The 11,369-nt window shown below is 32.0% G+C and overlaps 1 long non-coding RNA gene across 1 annotated transcript; it reads left to right on the top strand.

Moving 5' to 3' along the window:
* The first annotated feature begins 9,026 nt into the window (after positions 1 to 9,026).
* On the top strand, positions 9,027 to 11,137 carry LOC111890384 (uncharacterized). The gene is made up of 4 exons (XR_002849850.3): positions 9,027 to 9,592; positions 9,692 to 9,892; positions 10,089 to 10,296; positions 10,376 to 11,137. It is a non-coding gene; the product is annotated as an uncharacterized LOC111890384 (long non-coding RNA).
* Positions 11,138 to 11,369: the final 232 nt, after the last annotated feature.

Here is an 11,369-nt window from a genome sequence, read left to right as displayed (position 1 = left end):
GTATGGTATTGGATGGACCATATCGACATTATTATGAATAGATAAGATTCTATTAAGAATGAGTTGTCATATGGCAAATGTGGGAATGTTTCCATATTGGGAGTTGGATATTGAGAGTTTATGCCTAGATTAGAAACTTTTATGCAAGAAGGATGTTCAAAGGAATGCACTTTGAATGTGAGACTTCACGTCTAAAGAGTTGTCTTGTAACAATTTCCGATAGAGTACTTTGTAATTTCATTGGCCAAGTCTTGGTGACTTTTGTGCTATGATTTTGCAAAAGGATCGTTGCATAAAATGTTAGAATCTAGCATATTCTAGTAGTGGCAAGAACCTTGTGTTCTTACACTAACAATTAGGATTAAGGAATTGTGAAATGACCATCATTGGAAAAGTTTTCAGTTGATCTATTTCACAAAGCATGGACCATAGGAAACAAGGTGTGCATGCTTAGAGCATGGGACAATTGTTGTTGTAATTCAAGTAATGAGTTGACTATCCGAAACATTAAATGATAATAATGAGTAATCAATATGGTGGTTAAATAGAAGTGTTTTATTTACTCTCACAAGTTTGGGGCCATATAGCATTAAGTATTATTATTATGTTTCAGTTTGCATGTTTTGACTTCCAGAATAACTAGGTTATTCAAACATCCACAGTCGATCGTACGTTGGGAGTAGGTATGAATAAAGAATGTCATGAATCTGTCTGTAGATTGTCTGAAGTGTTTAGACATAGCACAAGTTTGCTGCAGAGTTCATGAGTGCTTTGATAAGATTAGAGTATTGGATTAAACCCACGCTCACTTGGATCACTTCATGGATTTATCACAAGTGATTAGTGAGACGATAATATTGTATATTCTTGAAATCGAGACATGTGAGTTGGTATTTGTTGGTCGGTTGCAAATTGATAATAAGTAAACGCACCAGTAACTTGGTGTTATAAAACTTATTGTTGTGTGTGATTCGATCAGTAAATGCAAGCGAGCATTTGAGTCGAAGTTTATCCATTCCTTTTACCCAAAGTGGGATAAAAGCGATATATGTGGGCCTCTCGATGATTTAGTGATGACACCTAAGCGCTTGGCCAAGCCGGGACTAAGTTGATGTGTTCAATTGTAGTCTGTTATCAGTCGTAATAAATCGGAAGTCGGGAAACAATATAGAGAGAATGATTGAAATTCATGTCTTTTGTCTATACGATATCTTGAGAATGGAGGAATATATAATCCCTTATCTAGAGGACACGCTATCTGATAAGATCAGAGTTGACAGCGGCTTTTGAAAGCTACGATTGCTGATCAGGTTCTGAAGTCATACGGAAAATAGTTATTAGACTTATCCAAGTGGGAGACTGTTGGATTAGTGTCTAAGTCCATAACTATTTTGGTATGTACTTGACCCGATTATGAGCATGGTCCTTTTGGGTTGCCTTCACCATAGCAATATGTAGGGTGAATTAAGGAGAGAGAGGTTTAAATATGATTTATTAATATATTATGAGAATAGTATATTAAAGAATTAATATTAGTCAATAATTAATTATGAATTAATTTTGTGGCTAAAAGAGATTAATTAAACTTAGGGGACTGGACTGCAATTATTGGATAGTTGAGTTATTGGGCTAAGGAATGCTAAAGGAACAAGGGGTGAACAAAATTATGATGGAAGCCCATCATATTTTCGTCCATGGCCTTATCCAGAAGGTTCCATGGGCTGCTTAGAGTTTAAGCTGTCCATTAGGGTTTTGACTGAAACCCTAGCAGCCCACACAAGTATATAAAGGACCCCTTAGGCCCCAAAAACGGGTGGAACTGATTATCTAGGGTTTCTAGTCGTTTTTGGGCAGCCTCTCTTCTTCTCCTCTTCATCCAAGTTGCATATGATGCCTGTGACTCCATTAGAGGTGCAGCACTTGAGGCACTAAGCTTTCTAAGGCCAATCCAAGCAAGGAATTGATTGCTATTGCTATATAACAATCAAAGGTAATTCTCTAAACCCTAATTCAGTTTATAATATGTTAGATCTAAGTTTATTAGTCTTGGATTCAAAGCATGTACAATAGAGAAACCTAGATCCAAGCATTAGGGTTTGTATGAGCACATAGGATTGTTCTTATGCCTAAAACCCATCATAAATATAGGTGTTAGGGTGAGGAGTAGAGATTGATGAACCCTAAAGAGTTTACGGCCAGAGAGAATAAGGAGCGTATGTGTGTGAATCTCTTGTGTAAGGAACTTAATTCATATCAATACATTGAAGATTCATATTATTCTTCTTCTCCTTCTCTTCTATTTGATCTGACATCATCCGTTTGATTGGGATTCCGCACCATCAAACGGATCTGACTGATACACAGACAAATTATGGACTTACATATCTAACCTTCCTAACCTCTGGAGTTGCCCAAACTCTCAAGAGATGATTTATGGACTCAAAGTGGACTCTAGAAAACCCTAACTCAACAAGAAAGGAGAATAGACAAGATGCAAGCTTTTTATCTTCAAAAGCTCTCCAAGATGCACTAGATGTAGGATCCAAAGGCTCCTTCCTTGATCAAGACTTGAACACCACCTTCTTCTTCTTGTACACCCTCTAGAAAGACCACCAAACACACCTTTGAGCTCAAATCTCACACTTTCTTGCAAATATAGGGTTTAAGAACGAAATGAGGCTATTGGGGATGATTAGGGTTTGGTCTAAATGACATAAGGTTGCTTAAATAGGGTGCAAGTCAAGAAATTAGGGTTTTAGTCTGCCACGTACGCCCTGCGTACATGCTCGTACGCCCGACGTACGACCTCAGCCACCCGATGCACAAACACACATACGCTAAGCATACCCTAATGTACGCCCAACGTACGGAAGGACCTTTTTTGCCAAAATGAAATACTTTGAGGTTAAACATTGTGATCCCTGGATTGGAGTGTTACAGGTTGAACTTTGAAAATTTTCATATTAATATCTTGACTTTGGGGATTGTAAGTCATCATTAAATATGAAACAAAAATTGAAAAAATTATAGTCTAATATCATGTACAAACTCTAAACTACACTCTAGAAAAACCTCATATCTATCCGACTTTAAACAAATGAGATATGCATGTTTTAACATTTTCACAAAATACAAAGTACAAAAACAAATAACTGAAAAGTTGAAAATTTTCAGCTTTGATATCTCGACTTCAGAGGACTGTAAGCCATTGAATGTTAAACCAAAAATGATAAAATTGTAGTGTAAACTCTTGTACAAACTCTAAAATACAAGTTAGAAAAAACGCATGCCAATCCGACTTCAAACGAATTAGATACGCATGTTTTAAATTTTTTACATAATACAAAAAAACAAAAAAATTAAAAACTTTCAGCTTTAATATCTCGACTTTGGAGAATTGTAAGTCAATGAATATAAAACTAAAAATGACAAATTTATAGTCTAAAATCATGTACAGACTCTAAACTACGCGTTGGAAAATACTACATCAATCCGATTTGAAACGAATCAGATATGCATGTTTTAAACTTTTCACAGAAACCGGTTCTAGCCCCTAAAAATGGTTCCGGTTCCTAACATCGGTTTCGGTTCTTAAACCCGGTTTACCCAAACCCAGTGGACCCAAACTCGGATTACCCAGAACCCGGATAAAGTCATTATTTAAACCCGAAATCGTATCCGGTTCTATATATTTTAGTTTTAACGGTTCCGATTTTGGTCAGATTTTTCAGTTTTAAATCACATCCCTACACATGACTTAGGAAACCTATGAAATACATTTTAGTTTCGGGTATTCTGGGAAAAAAAAAACAGAGATAAAACTGAAAGTATCGAATACTGAAAATGGAGAATCATTGGAACCGATACTATATTCCTTTTAGCTATGTTACAATATCGGTTCGAGTTCTATAAATGGTTTGGATTGCTCATCCATATTTCTAGGCATACAAGACTATTGTAACACTTCATTTTCTAGTATTATTTAATACAAACTTACTATTTTTTATTACTTATCATTATTTGAAAACAAATAAATAATAATAAGTTCAAAAAATTATTTTATATTATTTTAATCAAATATTTTATGAATTTAACAACATTTCATCAATTTATAATACTAATTAAACATGTTATTTCTTTTGAACCATAAGATTTTACAATCACCTGCTCATGCTATTTATTTAAGAGCATAGCAATATTATTTGAATTAAAAGGGTCCATACATAATAATGAAATTAAACAAACAACCGACACGACTGAGAGATTCTTCAATTAAATGAAATTAAACCACAATCGAAATCATCAACCAGAGTCCCAGATTAATTGTACATACTATTGGGCCTATGTACGGGCGGCCCCTACATAAAGAATTCATTAATAAGTTCTTGTTCATTTGGCCCACAGTCATTCAACGCTTAGTGCCTAAGTTGCCCGATTGCCCAATTATTTGTTTTTGTTTTTGTATAAGCAAATATTAGGTGGTAAAAAAAGTAGATGAAAACACAACACCATGGATGATATAAAACTTGTTGATATCAAAATGAATGATCTTGAATTGGTTTAAGACACGATAGACTGGATGGACCGGACTAGGTTATTCGCTTTCAAATTTATTGATTTAAAAATTATAAGCTAATTAATATAAAAATATGATTATGAAAAAGAAAATTATAATCGTTTTGTAAATAAATTTAATTGTATTTGATTATTTATAATTAAATCAATCCATTTAACTCATTCCCTTTTTTAGCTAATAAAAACAATATTCACATCTCACACGTGTAGATGAAAGGAGATAAGATATAAATAATAGAACCTATATCCCCAAGATAGAAAGCTAACTTCCATTGATGATCTCATTATATATATATATATATATATATATATATATATATATATATATATATATATATATATATAAAAGTTCCAAAAATTGAAAAAAAGATTGGTTCCTTGGTTAATTATGGTTTTCTATTGAATCTCACCCTATATATATATATATATATATATATATATATATATATATATATATATATATATATATATATATATATATAGGGTTACGTTATTTAGTTTTCACTATCTATTGTGTGCATGTATGACTGATTCTGAACCAATCATTTTAGTTATTTTAAGAAAGTAATTAATGCATATTACATTTTAAAGATATAATAGGTATTAATTACATCTTCAACATTTAATAAACATTAATTACTTTCTTAAAATAACTAAAATGATTGGTCCAGAATCAATCATACAGACACATAATAGATAGTGAAAACATTTGGACCAAACTCTCTCTCTCTCTCCATATATATATATATATATATATATATATATATATATATATACATATATATATATATATAGAGAGAGAGAGAGCTAGGTTCAAATGTTTTTGACAACTATTGTGTGACTGAATGCACCAATAGGAATTGAGGAATAATTAAATAATTAAAAAATTGAATAAGGGTAATTATGTAACTTTAGAATGATAATTAAAATAAAATCCCTTAATTAATGGGAATTACCATAAAAATCTCTTTGACCAACTACTTAACCCTAGCCCTAAATCTAACACATCATCGTTTCTAATCCACGTCTTCTGCTTCTTCTTCTACAATCAATCATCAAGATTCAAAACTCATTACCAGGTAATTATCCTTCTCCAATCAATTATTAAGATTCTCTTTCTTTTAATAAACTCATTTTTTTCTTTAATCGATCAATCATCATCGGTGATGATGGTGGTGGAGGGAACTTGTCACAAGAATTGATGGAAAACGCGTGTAGCCTCTTCCTCGTCTCCTTCGCTACTTATAAAATGGTTCGATTATGTTTCAGGCAGTCATGGCCAACACAACTTCCCCTTATGTCCTCCAAGTCCTCAATCTCTCCCTCTTATAAGTTATCTCGTCTCACGGTTGGCTTCTTTTACTACTCTGCTTCTTCACACGACTAAACCCTTGTAACTGAAGATGAAAAGGGCGTCGCCACCAAATAATTTCAATCCCAAGTACTTTTAATTTTTTTTAGGCTAGTAATTCAAATTGACATCTAATACAGGTGCACGTAATCTCAAAAGTACTTAACTTTTGATTGTGAATTATGTTTTCCAGATTTCAAAACCCAATTTTGATTGCCAAAACTTAACCTAGTATATATGGAAGAAATTAAGTCACTTACGGTTTTGGAATTTCTCAGATTCAATATTTGCACAAACATTGTAATGCTACTATTATGTTTTAATCAATCATTTGTAATTTCCTTTATCAAGTTTAGGTTTTCCCAGAGTTTGGCTACAAATTCAGTCGAGTACTTGATCTTTTTCAAAGGATGGAAAAAAATTATTAAGGTTTTATCAAGACCTAAAAATACATGTTTTTATCTAAAACCAAGTCTTGATTGATTCGATCTACCTCACTCAAAACTCAAAAGTGGGCTCATGTGTGGTTGGTGTGCCACTTCAAGTCTGTTGTTGATCTGATAAAGAAGACTTTAGTTTGAGGAAGGCTACAAATTCTTTAAGAATATTTAAATCCATTATGCAAGAATAGTTTATTCTGTAAGAATATTTTGGTTGTATTCTGAAAGAATTGCAATTAATTATCTGTATGCTTAAGGTGCAGTTGTTAGGATGATGCATGAATGATGAGGAAACTTATGAAAAAAAGATATATCATACTTCATTTTCAAAGAATGAAGAAAAACAACAATATTCTTTCAGAATTTGAAGATTCAACATCCAAAAACAGCAATATTCTTCCAGAATTCAAGAATTCAAGAAGAAAACATGGCACATGATAGTATTCTAGCGGAATGTTGTTATTTTTTTTAAGAATGTTATTCATTTTTGTTTATATTCTTTTAGAATTTTTATAACTATATTAAAATATATAAGACTTTTAGTCTGTAAGAATATGTATGAATTTGTATTTAAGTTCGGATGTATAAGAATATATTAGAATGTTTGTTATTTGAACATCTTATTCATGAATTTTGTTTTTCTTCAGTAATATTCTGTTAGAATAAAATTCTGAAAGAGTATCATTCTAACAAAAAAATATTCTGATAGAATAAAATCGGTAAAAATTGAAATTGAATTAATTAAAAAATTCAGATTTTTTTAAAATAGGAGAATTAATCACCCCTAAAAATCCAAAAATTTTCTTTTATAAATGTAGTTAATTGTCCAAAATACCCTTTTGATAAAAATTGTGTGATTATATGATACATGCTACCCTATTGTAATATCATAGACCCTCAGATCATGATTGTTGATTCTATTCATCCGATGGTCCAGATCTGTGCATTCTGGCACACAATAGTTACTGGAAACAATATAACCTAACCCTATATATATATATATATATATATATATATATATATATATATATATATATATATATATATATATAGGAGGGTTCAATTGAGAAAAAAAAAAGTTAAGAATGGGGGAATCAATCTCAGCCACTCATTTATTTTGGCCGCAAAAGCCTCCGTCGTACCAGCGGAAATGGAAAAGGAATAGACATGTGTTTTCTAGCAAAACATGTTTCCTTAAATTATGCTAAGCATTACCTTAATATATACAAAAACATAGTTTTTTTGTTTTTTTTTTTAATTTTTTAGAAGCTATTTTTATCGAAAAATGATTTTAAATATACCAAAATTCATGATTTTTTATTCTCTACAAATAGACATCCATATTGATATAGTTTTAAGATAAAATAAAAAAAAATTATATTTTCAGCTATCGTTATTCATAAATAAATAAAAATGAATCAGATTTTTACTACAGTACATTCATTATTCGCTTATGAATAATAACTATGATTAATTTTTTTTACAATTTAAGTATCATTCATATATGAATATAGCATATAATAAACATAGTATATTCATATTTAAATATTAGACGATGCATTCATTTGTGAATATTACATAGTTTATTCACTTGTGAATATTAGATGATATATTCAGTTATAAATATTAGATAATATTTTCATATCTGAATATTACGTAGTATTACATGGTATATCACATGTGAATATTACATAGTATATTCACTTTTGAATATTAGATGATATATTCACTTATGAATATTACACAGTATATTCACATATGAATATTACAAGGTATTTTCACAAATATATATAATTTTTATATGTTACTCACTTATGAATAACATACATACTTGCATATTTATTTTTTTGTTTTAATAATTATATATTGATTCCGGTGAGAAAACATATTCATATATGAATATAATGTGGTAATTTAGTTTATGTATTTCATCAAACAGTTGGAGTGCATACAATTTAACTTTTTAAAAAATGTTAAAAACATGATACTTTGACTATTTAAATCTTACAAAATAGTAGACTGATTGAGAATTATATGAAAGTTTTCAAAAAAAACGACTTTATCTTTTTTTAACCTCAATTTTGAAGTTTTATTTGATAATCGATGTTGAATGAATGATATGAAGTGGATTTTTTGTTGATTATCGATGATGTTGATCTAATGACGTTGGGAGTATAATTAAACGTAGATGTTGAAGATTTGATCGTATTCAAGCAGAATTGAAGGCTGGATTAAAAGAACCAAAAATGAATTTTTGTTGTTAACTGTTGAATCGTGTTGATAAACATGTTATTGACGAAGATCGATGATTGATTAGAACTAGATGATGTTGATGATGGTTTAATTGAAGAAATCTAGATGATTGTTGAAGGTTGGAGGAGAAATTTGGATGATGAACGATCGATTACAGTTGCGTATTTGAGATTGAAGGTTATTATCATATTTACAAGTTTGCCACAGTGTCTTTTTATGCTTAGAATAAATGAGTGACTGAGAATGATTCCCCCATTCTCAACCTTTTTTATTTTCTCAATTGAACTCATCTCTCTCTCTCTCTCTCTCTCTCTCTATATATATATATATATATATATATATATATATATATACTAATTTACAACTACATGATGAACATTATTCTATTCCTATTGGACCAATTTTTTTTCTTTTTCTGTCTATTTTTGCTTATTTGTTTTGGTAACCGCCTTTGATTATACTACGTGTCCTTCATCGCCGGTGTAAACCAATAGAAAATTGGTTAGTGTCAACGACGCTTATCGTTTCTATTCCCCCATTTTATCCGATGCTCCATAGGCTACTCTTCAAATCGACTGGCCCTCCTTCTCTTCCGATCAATTTCTCCACCGCTTTCTCATTAGCACACCGCCACCGTCTCCAACCCCTTCTAGTCGTTCCCTCTTCTTTCTATTCATTCCTTCTTTAAGTTTTTCGCATCGTCTTCTCTCGCTATCTAAAGCAACGATCTCTGCTTCCTCCCATTACCGTATGAACCATCGACACACCCTCTCTTTCTCTACATCTCACCGATTTCCCGAAAACCCATCAGCTACACCGATCAATTTCCGTTTACCCCACAGCAACCACTTGACGATGATGAATTTCAACGCGCTGAAGCCCTCGCCCATATTTGTTACCTGAAGTATCTTCCCAAACGATGAATTTTTTTTTGGAACCCACATGTTGAAGTTTGTAAACTTTCATTTTTGAGGTAATTTTCGATTTTGTTCTTCATATACCTATTTCTTTGCTTTCTTTTTGTTCTTTTGTCTCAGAAACCTCTTGCCGTTTAAACGGACTATTTTTTCAGTGTATATGTGTATGTACAAGAGGATTATTGACCTTCCGGTGGCAGCAACAGGAAAGACAGTTGATACAAGAATTGCTTATGTCGGTGCCTAAGGTTGGGAGTATAATTGGACGGAAAGGAGATATAATCAAAAAGATGTGTGAAGCCACCAAAGCTCGAATTCGCGTACTCGACGCTCCTGTTGGTACCCCTGACCACATTGTAAGTTGTTTCCAAATTCTTCTCTTCAGTTCCAACCTGTAAATCTCGAACATTTTCATTTAATTCAAGCGTTCTTTCACCTCTATTGAATTCGAGAAGCTCTACACTAATTTAGGGTTCATAATCACGCAAGTTTTACTTTCTGTATGCGAGATATAAACGTAGTTAGCCATAATACTTGTGGTTACCTCATCAGGTCTTAATCTCTGGCAAAGAAGAAACAAAGGCACCTCTCTCACCTGCCATGGATGTTGTAATAAGAGTATTTAAAAGAGTTAATGGATTTCCAGAGAACGAAGGTGAAAGTATTGCATCGGTACCATTTTGTTCAATCCGATTGTTGGTGCCATCAATGCAAGCCATCAGTCTGATTGGATTTGAAAAAAATGCTCTTAACACATAAGGTATTGTAAATTTTGATAAAGCAAGGGTATTTATGTGATTTTAATTGGTATTTTAGTTTGTAGTTTGGTGTATTTCCAGTGTTTGTGGCAGATGTAACCCCACCACCATTGAAGTCTCATGCAAGAATTATGAGATTCCTTCAAGCATCTGGTATTGATCCTGCAAGCCTACCAATATCAAATGGTACTTCTATTGAGAGAAATAAAAAGTTCTCAAAATGCGTTCAAGAATGTGTGGTTGGTATCTGTATTTTTGTATTTGGAGTTATGTATCACAAAAAAATGTTTTACCATGAAAGTAATTATATTTTCTTAACAATAAATCTGACCTTTTTTTCTATGTGAACAAGCCTCCTACTTTCGAGAAGATTTGTTCAATTGCATACCATATAAGAATTCAGAGCTCCATCAGGTGAAGGAATATGAGGAGGATTGTTATAATTATACGATTTGGAGGTCTGTTTGGGTTTTGTTGTCGTTCTATTTAGGGTTATTTTTGGGTGAATTTTTGTTATTACTTTGAAGGAACATCGATTCATTTTTCTAATTTCCTTGACTTCTATGTTGTTGTAAATGATACAACCCCTAATTGCATTGGTCAAAAGGTGAGCCTATGGTAGTCAATGATGTGCTTTCAACTTCCTCAGGGCTAACAATGAAGGTGCAGTTTCGTCTCTAATCTAAATGACATCTTTACTCTTTTACCTAAAAATGAGAGTAAAGTTACGAAACTATAAACAAATATGTCCCTTTTGTAACAAGCTTTTACATTCTGCATGAACAAAAAGTGTAAGTGACCATTTTACCCCTCTTTTGATAATAAGTTTTCTGTGTTTGATGCATGTCAGTGTGCTAAGAGTCATCAATTACCTTACAAAAGTTTTGTTCATATCACTTCATCTCCCCTCGAGCTTGTCCACACGGATGTTTGGGGTCCAACTCAAGTATCGAGTGGTGGTTTTAAGTATTATGTCACCTTATTGGATGATTATAATCGTTACATTTGGATTTATCTCATTAAAAATAAGTCTGATGTTGAACAAATTTTTTATACTTTTCAAAATCATGTTGAA

The sequence above is a fragment of the Lactuca sativa genome, chromosome 4 (assembly GCF_002870075.4).
Source record: "Lactuca sativa cultivar Salinas chromosome 4, Lsat_Salinas_v11, whole genome shotgun sequence".
Classification (NCBI taxonomy): Eukaryota; Viridiplantae; Streptophyta; class Magnoliopsida; order Asterales; family Asteraceae; genus Lactuca; species Lactuca sativa.
This window is presented reverse-complemented; position numbering and strand designations above follow the sequence as displayed.